The sequence below is a fragment of the Talpa europaea genome, assembly GCF_964194135.1.
Source record: "Talpa europaea genome assembly, chromosome: 10".
Lineage (NCBI taxonomy): Eukaryota > Metazoa > Chordata > Mammalia > Eulipotyphla > Talpidae > Talpa > Talpa europaea.
This window is the reverse complement of record NC_140077.1, coordinates 92,687,361-92,700,981: the sequence shown is the minus strand read 5'-3', so window position 1 is coordinate 92,700,981 and position 13,621 is coordinate 92,687,361.

Below are 13,621 nucleotides of genomic sequence, written 5' to 3'. Positions count from 1 at the left end.
TGGAAATTTATAGAGAAATTCAAATGCTCATTTATTAATTGATTTAACAAATATGCTGAGAACATAGGGTGTGGGCCCATTTCTGTGTTAGGTGTTCGTGGGGATAAAGAGGAATATGGGAGTTTCTCCCCTCAAGCAGCTTACAATCTGTTACTGAACTGCAGGAAACATAAAGAACAAGAGCTTTGTGCTCAGACGCAAATTAAGTCTGTTGTGTAGGTATGGCAAGGAGGGAAAGGGAGAGAGGAGAGATGAGCACTGAAGAGGTTTGGGAAAATATCTGGAAATCCTTTTAACTTTAAGGGAGGGGTTGTAGCCCCTGCACCTCCGTGTGTCCTCTAGGTGCTTGCACATCGTGGGCTTCAAATAATTGTCAGTTGAGTGACTGTGTGGTTAATGTTAGAACTGTTACTAAATCCAGTAGCTACTGCTTATTGAGCTAAGGGAAGAATAAGCTATATAATAAAGGAGTGAGGATCTGGCTAATATGTGCAGGGGAGGTAGAAGTGTGCGTGTCTTCCAAGGGTTGTAGATCAAGAGGTGTAATAACATTGGATAAATGAGTGTCTCAGGATATAAATGTTTTAAAATTCCCTCATGAAACAGAACGTAATTCCTGGCAAGAGTCCTAGGGAAAAGGGCTCATACACTGCCAGACTGAAGTTTGGAGGGTTAGAAAAAGCCCATTTCCACTCAAAATAGATATTCCAGAACTTTCCTGGAAGATGATGGAGAAAGGACTGACAGGGCTCAGAAAAGTGGGCATGATAGGATGGATACAGGCAGAAAACCCAATAGTTAACTCTTCCATAGGAGACTGGGGGGACTCTCCACTTACCAAAATGATCAAGAATAAGCTGATAGGGGAACACCAGCATCAAGATGCTCACTAGAAGGATATGCTGGAGTAGGATATGCTTTTACAGAACTGGGACCCCTGATAGCTATAGGAATGCTGGGATCTCAAAGATCAGATAGATCATGTTGGAGGACAGCAAACTATCGCCAACTTAACCAAAGAATAGACCCAATTGCAAGGACAGTGCCAGCTGCAGTGCCTTTGTTAGAGCAGATACAGGCTCCAGCACATGACATGTAGATGTGACTCCGCAAATGTATCTTCTCCCTCTCTTTCTCAAGGAGGATCCAAAGCAGCACACATTCAAAAATAACAGTATGCATTTATCGTTTTACCCCAGGGCTTTATTAATTCATCTTCCCTCTGTCATAACACAATCCAAAGAGACCTGAACCATCTGTATATTCCACATTATCAAACTGATCTACTCTATTGGTGACATCATGCTAATTAGATCAGGTAAGCAAGAAGAAGCAGATATGTTGTTGGAGGGGTTAGTAAAGCACATGTACTCCAGGGCATGTAAATAAACTCTGTAAAGATTCAGGAGCTTTTCAAAGCAATGAAGTTTTTAGTTCCTAATGATCTGGGGCATAGAAGACTATCTCCCCAAATAAATAGCAAAATCAACTTCCACTACTAAGAAAGGAACAAAATGTTAGTCTCTAAGAAAGGACTTCCTTGGGTACTAGAATTGCAACACATTCTACACTTGAAAAGCTAATCTGATTTGTTTACCAGGTGACATCAAAGGCTTCCAGCTTTATTGAGACCTAGAAAGGGCTCTGTAAGCAGGTGCAGGCTGGGCACACCCAGTCTTATCCCTTGGCCATACAACCTGGTAAAGTTTTCTGTGTTTCAAAAAGACATTGAGCAACACTGATGGCAAGTCCCAAGAAGAATTACAATGTGAGCCTTAGGGTTTTGGAGCAAGGCCATGCCATCTGCCAACAGACAATATTCCATCTGAAAGGCAAGCCTTGGTTTGCCAAGAGGTGCTAGTAAAGACGGACTTTGTGAGCATGGACATCAAGTAGCCATGTTGCCAGAGATGTCTATCACCAGCTGAGTCCTGTCATACCAAACACGTCATAAGCTTCCACCAACCAACTTTAATCCTGGAAGATTATATCCTGGAAGAGGAACGTCTGGCAGTTGGCAGACTACAGCACCTGTGGTTCACAGGTTAATTACATGAGCAGGTAATCGCAATTCCCATTCATCTACCATTATTACACCAGGGTAGTGTCCTCTCCTGTAGATCACACCTATTACTGGGGGTGGAAGATCAGGGAGGGCTCTTTGCAAAGTTTATGTCTCATAAAAGAAAGAAACATCAATCCATAGAGATTCTGCATATTTTTCTAGAAACAAACTAGCTTTATGCTCACTTTGAGAAGGTTCTTGACTTCCCACCAATGCTTCTGTGGAAATGTAGCTATAGCTTCCACCAACCAATAGGAAGATAGAACCAATAGAAAGCACACAGATATATGAGATTTATTTCAGCAACCAACTGACATGCTTATGGCATCCAAGAAGTTCCACTATTTGCACTCTGCAATCTGAGAGCCAGACACACTGGTGTATAATCAGCTGGAGTCTAAAGACCCACGAGCCAGAAGACCAAGAGCAGAAGAAGATGAATATCCCAGATCAAACAGTGAGAGATCCCTGCTTCCTTCTCCATTTTATTGCACTTAGGCCTCAACAGAAGGCAAGGCCACCTCCATGTGCAAGGGCACCTGCTCAGTCCACTGGTCGTAGAGATAGCCTCACAGATACACCCAGAGATAATATTTTACCTCATATCTCAGCATCCCTTAGCACAGAGAAGCTAACACATCAAATTAGTCCTCACAAGATCTAACTTTCCTTCAGGTTGATCTTATACATGGCCTGGACCAGCAGAACACCTGGAGGCTTCTGGTGCCCCAAAGTGAGACCTGCAGGCGCTGGCAGAACCCCCCTGGCAGCTGGGACAGCACATCTCTGCCTGCCCCCAAAGAAGCTGCTCCCTGCTCTCTCGTGCCATGACAGACATGTGGTCATCACGTCAGCAGTCCATGACCCCAACTGGTCAAACACTTATGTTATATGTGTGCTGTGAAAAATCTGGCAACCTATACATGATGGGCAAATCTAGTTACAGAGGGGATTTCACTTGGACCAAGTCTCTAACTGATTTTCATTTTACAACATAATGTGTGCTTTTAAAGCCCAATGATAATAGTAGTAATAATAAAGATATTTTTATTTGAAGAAAATATACAGAGATGAAGGAACCAGAAAACTAAGTTCTATATTTTAGCACCGCCCCGCACGGTGTTTTCCAAGAGGCAGCGGGGAGTCTGATCAGCAAGTGCAGTCGAAACTGCCCCATCCTTCCCTGCTCACCCGGCTGCAATGATGGCAGGCAGTCACTCAGAAGCTCAAGATGTGCAAAATCTTGGGGCTTGAGTGGAGCAGGCAAGGGGAGTCCTGGAGTATTAGAGCCACCGGGGGCTCTAAAGTCTGACCCCTGTCCTTTGGAAGCATGCCTGCTGCGCCCCAGGTGCCGGGTCACACAGAGATCCCGGGCAACACCAGATCTAGAAACCCTGGTCTAGCAATCCCCAGTGCTCTCCTTGTCACCAACCACGCGCTCTCTCCTGCGCCTACGACTTGAACCTACATGTGCTCACTAAATCTCCCTCTGCAACCCTGCCTTCCAAAAAAGGAGGAGATGTAAAAAAAAGTAAGAGGAGAGGGCAGGGCAGGAGACCAAGAGAACCAAAGGAAAAAGGAAAGAAAGAGAAAAGGATCATCCTATCACTTAGGCAAAGCATGCAGGAAGGCAGCCTTCTCTGTGCCCCACGGCTCCTCTCTGAGATGCAAGCCGCCTTTCGTGACATTGTTTTTCCTCCAAGGCTATCTTTGACCTTCATCCAGGTGTCCGCTAAGATGAACATCAGAAACAGGAGAAGGCAGAAGATGAGTGTCTGTGCCCCGGCTCCTGCTTCTGATGGCTGACGAGGCAGCTCCCAGGGCGTGAGAGACAGGCTTAGAGCCCAGGGCACCCCCTGGGAGGAGGGAGGTGATGCCTCTTGCTTGAGCTGAGCTCACTTTGCCAGGAAATAGTTCTCTGTCTTTTCTTCCCCACCGTAAGCAATTTAGAAAGAGAAGGGACGAGTCCTCATGGAGTGTGGCGCAGACACTCAGCACACGAGCACACGTGCACATTAATTTTTGCCGGCTGCTGCCTTTGTGTTTTGGAACAAGTCACACTCCTTTGTGTAATTGCTTGATGAAACATTCTCATCCATGCTGTCAACACAAATTATACAGTTAAATAACAAGCACCACCTCACCCTGCCGCCTCACACAGGAGAAAGCATTGGACTAGCCCCGGATGTGGGCTTCCAGGAACAGCACCCACGTCCTCCGCCCTCCTGCCTGTCCTCCTGCCCACCCCAGTCTCCCAACCTCGCCATGGCTGTCCATCTGCCAAGGACAGTTGCTAGGAGACAGATAGCTGGACTAGTCCATTCATTGCCTGTCCACTGGGGGGTGGGGACCAGTACAGGGAGGGTCAGGAAACAGAACATGGGGCCTCACAAATGCCATCAGGTTCTCAGGAGGGAGTTTCACTAGAGTGAGGCTCTTACCCACAGAGAAGACGACCCTCACTCCCAGAGAGGAAAAGCCATTCTCTGATGGTTTTGCTCAGACTTTGTTTAAAGTAGCAGAATGTACAGCATATATCCTATTCCCAACACACACCTGCACACTTTTCTACAAACACCCCTACACACACCTTTAGATACACTTATATACACACCCTTATATACACCTACAAGCACACATAACCACACACATACCTATACATACATACAACCACCCCATACACAATCTCCATACACACACACTCTCCTACATACACAAACACATTTTTTCATGTTAATAATTATTAAATGAAAGCACATTTACATGCCCCTGGAAGAAGGAAGGAGCATGCTATGATCTGAATGGTTATGTCCTCCAAAATTCATATTGAAATGTTGATCTCCAAAGATGATCGTATTAGGAGATGGGGCTTTTTGGGGTAATTAATCAGGAATGGTTTTGAGTGACCTTATAAACAGAAATCCCAGAAAGCTCCCTAACTCCTACGACTAAGTGAAGACGCAGCTGAAGGAGCCATCCATGAGGCAGGAAAATAGCCTCATGGGAACTGCTGATACCATGACCTTGGACAGCCCATCTTCCATAAATTGAGAGAAATAAGGTTCTGTTCTTAGCCACCATGCCATGGTGTTTATCCTGAATGGACGCAGACAGCATACTAGTCAACTGTAGATGCCAGACTGGGTGGCTTAAACAACAGAAATTTATTTTCTCACAGTTCTGGAAGCCAGAAGTTTGAGATCAAGGTGTCAGCAGGGTTGGTGTCTGCCAAGGGCTTTCCCCTTGGCACACAGATGGCCACCTTCTCACCTTGTCCGCACATGGCACGTCCTTGGCCACCTTATCACCTTGTCCCTACATGGCATGCCCTGGGTAGAGGATGTGGAAAGAGAGAGAAATTGCTCTTCCTCTCCTTATAAGGCCACCATCCAATGGGATTGGCGCCCCACCCATATGATCTCATTTAACTTTTAATTATTTCCTAAAAGCCCTGTCTCCAGATACAATCCCACTGGAAGTTAAGGTTTCAACATGTGAATCTGGAGGGAGGTAGGAGGGGGTGGGACACAATTCAGCCCACAGCAGTGGAAAGCTTCTTCCTAGACGGTACCAGCATTATATTCTGGCCAAGTGAAAAATCTATATCACAGTCGTATGTTTTATAGCTTACAATTTATGACATTAGGACTCTTTATATTTTTATTGAGACATAATTGATATATAACATTATATTAGCTTCAGGTGTACAACTTCGTGATTTGATATTTATACATTTTGTGAAATGATCACAATAAACCTAGTTAACATCTGTGACCACATACAGATACAAAATTTTATTCTTGTGAAGAGAACTTTTAAGATCTACTCTCTCAGCAACTTTCAAATATATGATTTGAAATAATTTTAACTATAATCACCAAATTGTAGATTACATAACAGGACTTATTTATTTTATAAGTAGAAGTTTGTACCTTTAATCACCTTTTCTCATTTGGCCCCCACACACCAGTATACCACACTGCTATTTTAATAAAGTCGGTGCTTCTGATAACCACATCTGTTCTCTGCATCTGTAATTTCATATTTATTTGTTAGTTTATTTTTTTAATTCCACATATTAAGTGATATCACATAGTGTTTGTCTTTCTCTGTTTCACTTATTTTAGTTAGCAGTTAGCATAATGACATCATGGACTATTGATACTATTGCACATAGAAAGATTTCTTTCCCAACACAATTGAAGAAACTGTCCTTTTTCTCTGTATAAAGTCACTACTTTACCATAAATTAGTTGATCATATAAAAGTCGGTTTATTTCTGGGCTCTCTATTCTTTTCATTGATCTATGGGATTGTTTTTATGTCAATAAAATACTGTTGTGATTACCATATTTTTATGATAGAGTTTGAAATCAGGGAATTGATGCCTCTAACTTTTTTCTTCTTTCTCAAGATTGTTTTTACTAATCAGGGTCAATCCTAAAAAATTCTGAGCTGGTTGTTCTATTTCTGTGAAAAATTCCACTGGAATGTTGATAGGGATTGCTTTGAATATGCATGTTACTTGAGTGGGCAGTGATATCTCACTATGGTTTTGATAAGTGATGATAAACATTTTTTCATGTCTGTTGGTCATCTGTATGTGTTCTTTGGTGAAATACCTATTTAGTTTTTCTGTCCATGTTTGATTGGGTTATTTGTTTTGTTTATGTTGAGTTGTATAGGATAGCTCCTTGATCTCAGTCCCTTGTCAGATATATTACATGAACATACTGTTTCCCCTTCAGTAAGGTGCCGCTACATTTTGGTTACTGTCTCTTCTACAAAACAGAAGTTTTTTAGTTTGATGTAGTTGTTGATATTTTTCTTCATTTCCCTTACTGCTTGAGATGAGATCTCAAAGTTGTTTCTGAAGTTTCTGTCATGGAATGTTTGTCTTATGTTTTATTCTATATGTTTTATGATTTCAGGTCTTATATCTAAGTCTTTTACCCATTTTGAATTTCAAAAATCCTGTTTTTTTAAAAACCTCCATCATTCTTCACATTATTTATTATTATTAACACTTTTTTTTAGACATCTGTTCAATTAAAAAAAAATCAGTTTAGTGGTATTTACAAAGAACAGTAGATATAGTGGCTATATGGATAGCATATAAAATTTTGGGGTGTTTTTGGAAGGAACAGAACATCCAGGTCTCCCATCCAGGTTAATCTCTTTACAACACACAGAATTTTTGTGTCAAATTGACCATTTAAGACCTTATGTAGCTTCCAAACCTTACTGTTTCTTGGAACACTATTCAAAATGTCTTATACAGTATACTATGCACATAAACTTAGAAATGTGTATTTTAGTTTCTGAGTGATTCACCGTTAGCAGCACAGAGAACCATAAATGTTGTCTTTCATTTGTCAACAACCACAAGCAAGATAGACTGGTGACACTGACTGACCTATCTACTCCTGCACTGGTCCCTGGGACCGTCTGCCTTAACCTCAGGTCTGCACTGCAGAGTTTTCTGCTCCTGCTTTCTGATGGATCCCAGTGGTTTATTTGAATGCTGTAAGGTCTGTAAACTGATGATAAGCTTTCATTCTCACAAAAGACATATAATACTTTTTCCCATTTTCCTGATTCCTCAACTGACTTTTCTTAGAACTCAGGATTCAAGAAAACTTAAAGTTCCATGAGAAATGCCAAAAAGTATTTTCCACCTGAAAACATGAGGTGGAAGTGTGACCTTCCTATCCACAGTCTCTACTCTGTGGGGGCTCATGGCTGGACCAGGGGACTAAGGCCACACCCTGGACACAGGAGGTGGCAGAAGTTCACGGGTTTCTTCATTCAACTGGGAAATTTTGAGGCAGAAAGATGGAGGACATAAAGCTGAAGCAAGAGATGTGAGCTGGAGCACTCAGCCTGAGCAACTGCATCAGGCTCAAGAACTTAGACTTGTTATGAATGCAACAGACAGGGATGGGGTGTGGTGTGGGACCAGTTCCTTTTACATAGGAGAATGCCTACAGGACGGTAATTGGTGTGTAGCAGTGAAGAGAGATCTTGAGATGTTGGCAGAAACTAATCTAAAAAGGGCTGGAGACTTGCACCTAGCAAGTGCATTGTACATAGTAGGCATTCAGTAAATACTGGTTGAGTGAGTGCATAAAAGAAACATACAGGAAGTCATTCCTTTCTGGTTGGATACAGAAAACAAAGAAGAAGGTGTAGACTTCCTACTGTCCTGAAAACTCTGAGCCCCCTGAAGTTGTTCTTTCTCATTTTAAGAGTCTACTGTTTCCTGCTCTTCCCTCTTCACCCTCCTAGACCAGGAGATGGGAGGCCTGCACATCACTGGAGAGGACACTCATAGCTGATGGCCAAACGCCAGAGACACAGGAGCCTGCAGGTGAGAGTCAGCACCTTTTGCTTCAGGCAGCTCTGAACTGGCTTAACAGATACCTCCTGCAGCCAGAGACTGCCCCTCCTGCTGTGAAAGCCCTTGACAGCAGCAGATTAGAGAGGAAAGGGGAAGCTCTCTCTGGGCACTAGAAGGTCACTGACACCTGCAAACTACAGATCTTTCCTCATGTATGCACAGCACAGGATTTTCAGACCCCAGGTATTTTCTTCTTGCCATGAGAAGGAACTGAAAAAGACTAGGCTCAGTCTGATTTTTATGTATGTTTTCCTATGTATCAGTGGTGCTGCTGCTGCCTACATTTGCTGCTACTGCTATCACTACTCACTGCACAGATTGTAGATTTGCTCAGCGAGCTCAGGGAAACCCTTGGATTGTAAGCAATCAATGGTGTTTTGAATCATTTCCTATTGATGACATGCTAATATATGTAGAGAAATCAAAAGATTCTACAAAAAAAAAAAACCCTAGAAATTATAAGTGAATAGGTTAAAGTGGTAGGATACAAAATCAATACACCAAACCCAGTCATATTTCTATATGCAAACAATGTATTAGAGAAAGGGAAAGAAAACATATAGTTCCATCTATAATCACACCAAAAAAAAAAAAATGAAATACCTGGGAATAAACAAAGAAGTTGAAAGAACTATGTATTAGAAACTATAAAATTCTGTTAAAGAAAATAAAAGAAGACACAAAGAAATGGAAGTATGCCTCATGCTCATCAGTAGGAAGAATAAACAATATCAAAATGACTATATCACCCAAGCTATTTACAGCTTTAATGCAATACCTATCAAAATACCAATGACATTTTTTAGGGAAATAGAACAATTATCAAAATTTTATGGAATCATAAAAGACCCCAAATAACTAAAACAATCTTGAGAGAAGAGAAGGAAAATAGAGGCATCACACTTCCTGACTCCAAACTATATTACACAGCAACAGTAATCAAAACAGTATATGTGACACTAAAACAAAAAACACACGAATGTAATGGAATAGAAAGCCCAGAGACAAATTTGTATAAATATGAACAGCCATTCTTCAACAAAGAAACTATGGTCATACAATGGAGAAAAGATAGACTGTTTGGAATGGTGCTGGGAAATATGGATGGATACTAGTTAAAAAAAAAAAAAAACAAGACCCATACTTAATTCCATATTCAAAGCAGATTACAGATTTGGACATACAAATTTGGAAACAATAAAGTACTTGAAAGAAAATATAGAGGACACACTACAGGACATCTGCCACAAAGATATAGTTGGGAATACAACAGCAAAGGAAACAAAAGCAAAAACAAACAAATGGGTCTATATCAAACTTAAAAGATACTGTACCTCAAAAGAGACCATCACAAAAACAAAAAGGCAACCTATAGAATGGGAAAAAATATCTGCATACTATACATTTGACAAGGGATTTACAAAGCACTTACATAATCTAATAACAAAGAAACAAAGGATCCAATTAAAAAATTGGCAAAGAAACTCAATAGCCATGTCTGTAAAAAAGATTTTCAGATGGCCTACAGAAATATATATATAAAATGTTCGACATCACTTATTATCAGAGGAATGCAAATTAAAACCACATTGCAATAGCATTTCACCACAGTGAGAATGGCCCGTATGAAAAACATATTTGACAAGTGTTGGTAAGGTTGTGATGAAAAAAACACTTTCATCCATTCACTGTTGGTTGGAATACAATTTGGTACAGCCCCTCTGGAAAATGGTAAGGAGATTTTTGAATAAAATAAAAATGGAAATGCCATATGACCCAGTAATACCTCTATTAGGTACTCATCCAAATAATATGAAAATTTTAATATGAAAAGATTTATCTAACCTATGTACATAGCAGTACTATTCACAATTGCCAAATAAAATACCTTCAAAAGTTGAACAGATAGAGAAATTATGGAATATACTCAATGGAATATTACACAGCTGTGAAGAAAGATGAAATGGTAGCATTTCAGATAAAATGGATGGACCTCAAAGTGATTATGTCAAGTGAAATAAGTCAAAAGCAAAAGACAGATATGGTATGGTTTCACTCATCTGTGAAATATAAATACCAAAAAAGAAAAAAAAGACTATGCACAAAGAGTAGAAGGAGTAAAATTTGAACTCAGCAAAAAGAAGACAATTGTTACAAGAGGAATAGGGGAATGGGTGGAGGGGAGAGAAACGAGAGCAAATGGGGGTATAGTCACAGGTGGCTTGGTAGAGGAGAAAAAAAAGAACGGAACCTACTGACATTACTGAATTCCCAGTATAAAATATTTGTAAGAGTAGCTTGAAGACAGGAGTGTTGACAGATTACCCAAGAAATATTTTGCTGTATTTGTTATTTTTTTAGTGGAATAAATGAGCTGAATGGATGCAATCATTGATTTTTACCGCATAAGTACAATTGCTTTCAAAGACATGATCTACATATAACTTAGAGAAGAAGATTCAAAAATTATTTGATAAAGTAAGACAGCACACAATACCTATTCTTATCTCATAATAAATAAATAAATAAGAAAAAATCATTTTCTATTGAGATGCAGAAGGTATTCAATCAGCAAGCAGTGTTAAGTTTCTTTCTTGCGCCCTCTATGGAGAATTTACTGAAGATGCTTAGGGTGTGGGCAAATCATCCCTCTCACCTATGGCCAACTGGAGTGCAAATTTGAGCAACTAGCTATGCAAGACTACGGGGCAGAACCTCTCAAATTGACAAAATCATAAACCCTTTGCCATGACTTTTCCATTTCTAGGAACTTACCCCAGAAATATACACACAGAGATATAAAATGATATATTGCTACCTTTTTTTTCACTGCAGCATTGTCTGAATAGCCAAAGCTGGGAACTACCCAAAATGTCCATCCAGAGAGGACTAGTTAAAATAAACAATGCTATTTCCAAACACTGGAATACAAAATTGTGGTGAAAAGGAACAATCAAACCCTCTGTGGATTCATGTGGAAGGATCTGCAAGCTGCGTAACCATTGTGTTGACTTCAAGCAACATTTGCTATCTCAGTTTCCACAGGCAGGAATTGGGGAGCAACTGAGCTGGTGGTTCTACCACAGAATCTCTCTCAAGGTTGTAGTCAAGTTGTGGACTCTGGCTGTGGTATCGAAAGATTGTCGAGGGAGGACATGTTCCCTAGTCTCATGCCGTCACTGCTGACAGGTCTCAGAAGATCAGCACAGAGTTATGGGGAGGCCTCAATCCTTCAGCTCACGGGCCTCTCCTAGGCTGCGTAAGCCAAAAGAGTTGCCTACCCCAGTGGAGTGATGACAGGAAGAAGGAACCCAAGACAGAAGGGGCAGTGAGTTTGTAACACAATCTTGGGGTGACTCCCATCACTTCTGCTGATTCCATTGCTAAAGCAAGTCTCTAAATCTACCTCATCCCCAAGGGGAGAAGAGTTTAGTTCAACTCTTAAGGAAATAAATATATAAATAAGAATTTTTGTGGCTATAGCTTTAAAATCACCACACAAGACAGATTCCAAAGTAAAAAAAAGAAAGAAAAAAGAAAAAAAAAAACTACAATGCAGTTTGTAAGGCAGTTTACTACATATGTACAAGAGGAAAAAGAATAGTTATACGTATTTGATTGCACAGGCATAAAATATCTCTGGAGGGATACATAATAAACTATTAACATCAGTTACCTCCAGGAAGAACAACCTGGTAGCTTATAAACAGGACAGGAGGGAAACATTACCCGAGGTGTGTTCATCTACCTCTTGAAATTAGCACCATGAAAATATGAAGAAGCTATGATGGAAAAGCTTTGTTATTTCATTACTGTTTACTGAGCATCACGGGGTGAGGGCCTGGGGAGTGTCTATATCCTTACAGAATTTTCAGTCTGGCTGGATAAATGAGATTCCAGAACAGCTGAAACCTTTTGGGAAAAAATTTTGTCAAATAAGTTGAAGGTCAAGTATACAGCCCAGATAAAAGGTGGTAGGTGGGTGATTTGATCTTGGGAAACTCAGAAAGAAGAGGTGTTTCTGTGGGAGTCTGATGGAAAGTGCTGGATAAGGAAAAAGGGGGCAGTTCAATGGGGGAAGCATGAAAAGGGGATCAATATGAAAGTATGTGGGTAGGAGATAGAGGGAGGGGCTTAAGGAATTCAGCTCAATCTATTTGGAAGTTTGTGTTCTAGTTCATTATTTTTACCTATTTCCTAATTCCTGGCTCCCTTGTTTTGAGGAGAAGGCTGTGGTTCTTCCTGATTCACCATGTGGAAATTAAGAGACATAAACACACGGCCTCTGCATGTCCCTGCTTTAGGGTAGTCATTCTGATGCTCGAGACAGAAATCCTTTGACTTCAGAACAGATCAAAAGGAAGCCTCAAAGAAGGGTTCAGAGGAATCTCATGGACCAATAGAGATGAGTCCAGTGACATAGACTTGGAACTAGAAATTGGCTCTGGCTCTGGCGCTCTCTCTCTCTCTCTCTCTCTCTCCCCCCCCCCTCTTCTCTCAAGCTTCAAAGTCTCTTGGGTTTCCTCTCTCTACACATCTGTTCTATTTCCCCTCTGTTGCCTGTCTCCCCTGATTAGTCATAGCTTCTGCTCCCTATTGTTAAAGCTTAAATTGTGTCTCTCCCACCAAATCTATTTGCTGAAATCCTAATGCTCAGTAACCCAAAATGTGATCTTTTTGAAAATAGGATTATTATAGGTATAATTGGTTAAGATGAGATCATTATGGGTCTTACTCTTACTTTACTGTGTTCTTATAAAAAAGGGGGAAATTTGGTCACAGACACACACAAACAAGGAGGATGTAAGGTGAAAATGAAGGCAGAGATCGAGGTGATGCTTCTGCTAGTCAAGGATGTCAAAGATTGTCAGTAAAGCCAGAAGAGAGAGGAAAATGATGGGGCAGATTCTCTGAGGATCCTCAGAAAGAACCAAATCTGTTCATACCTTAATCTTGCGCTTCTAGACTCCAAAGCACAGAAACAATAAATTTATACAAAGCCACTTGATTTGCAGTACATTTTTATGGCAGCCCTAGCAGACTAATCTTCCCTCATGTTGACTTGATCCTGGCCTTGGTTTTCCAGAGCAGACCTGCACAGCAGACTGACCACAGCCCCTGAGTCTGTTAGGCATGTCCCACAGAACAATCTGATT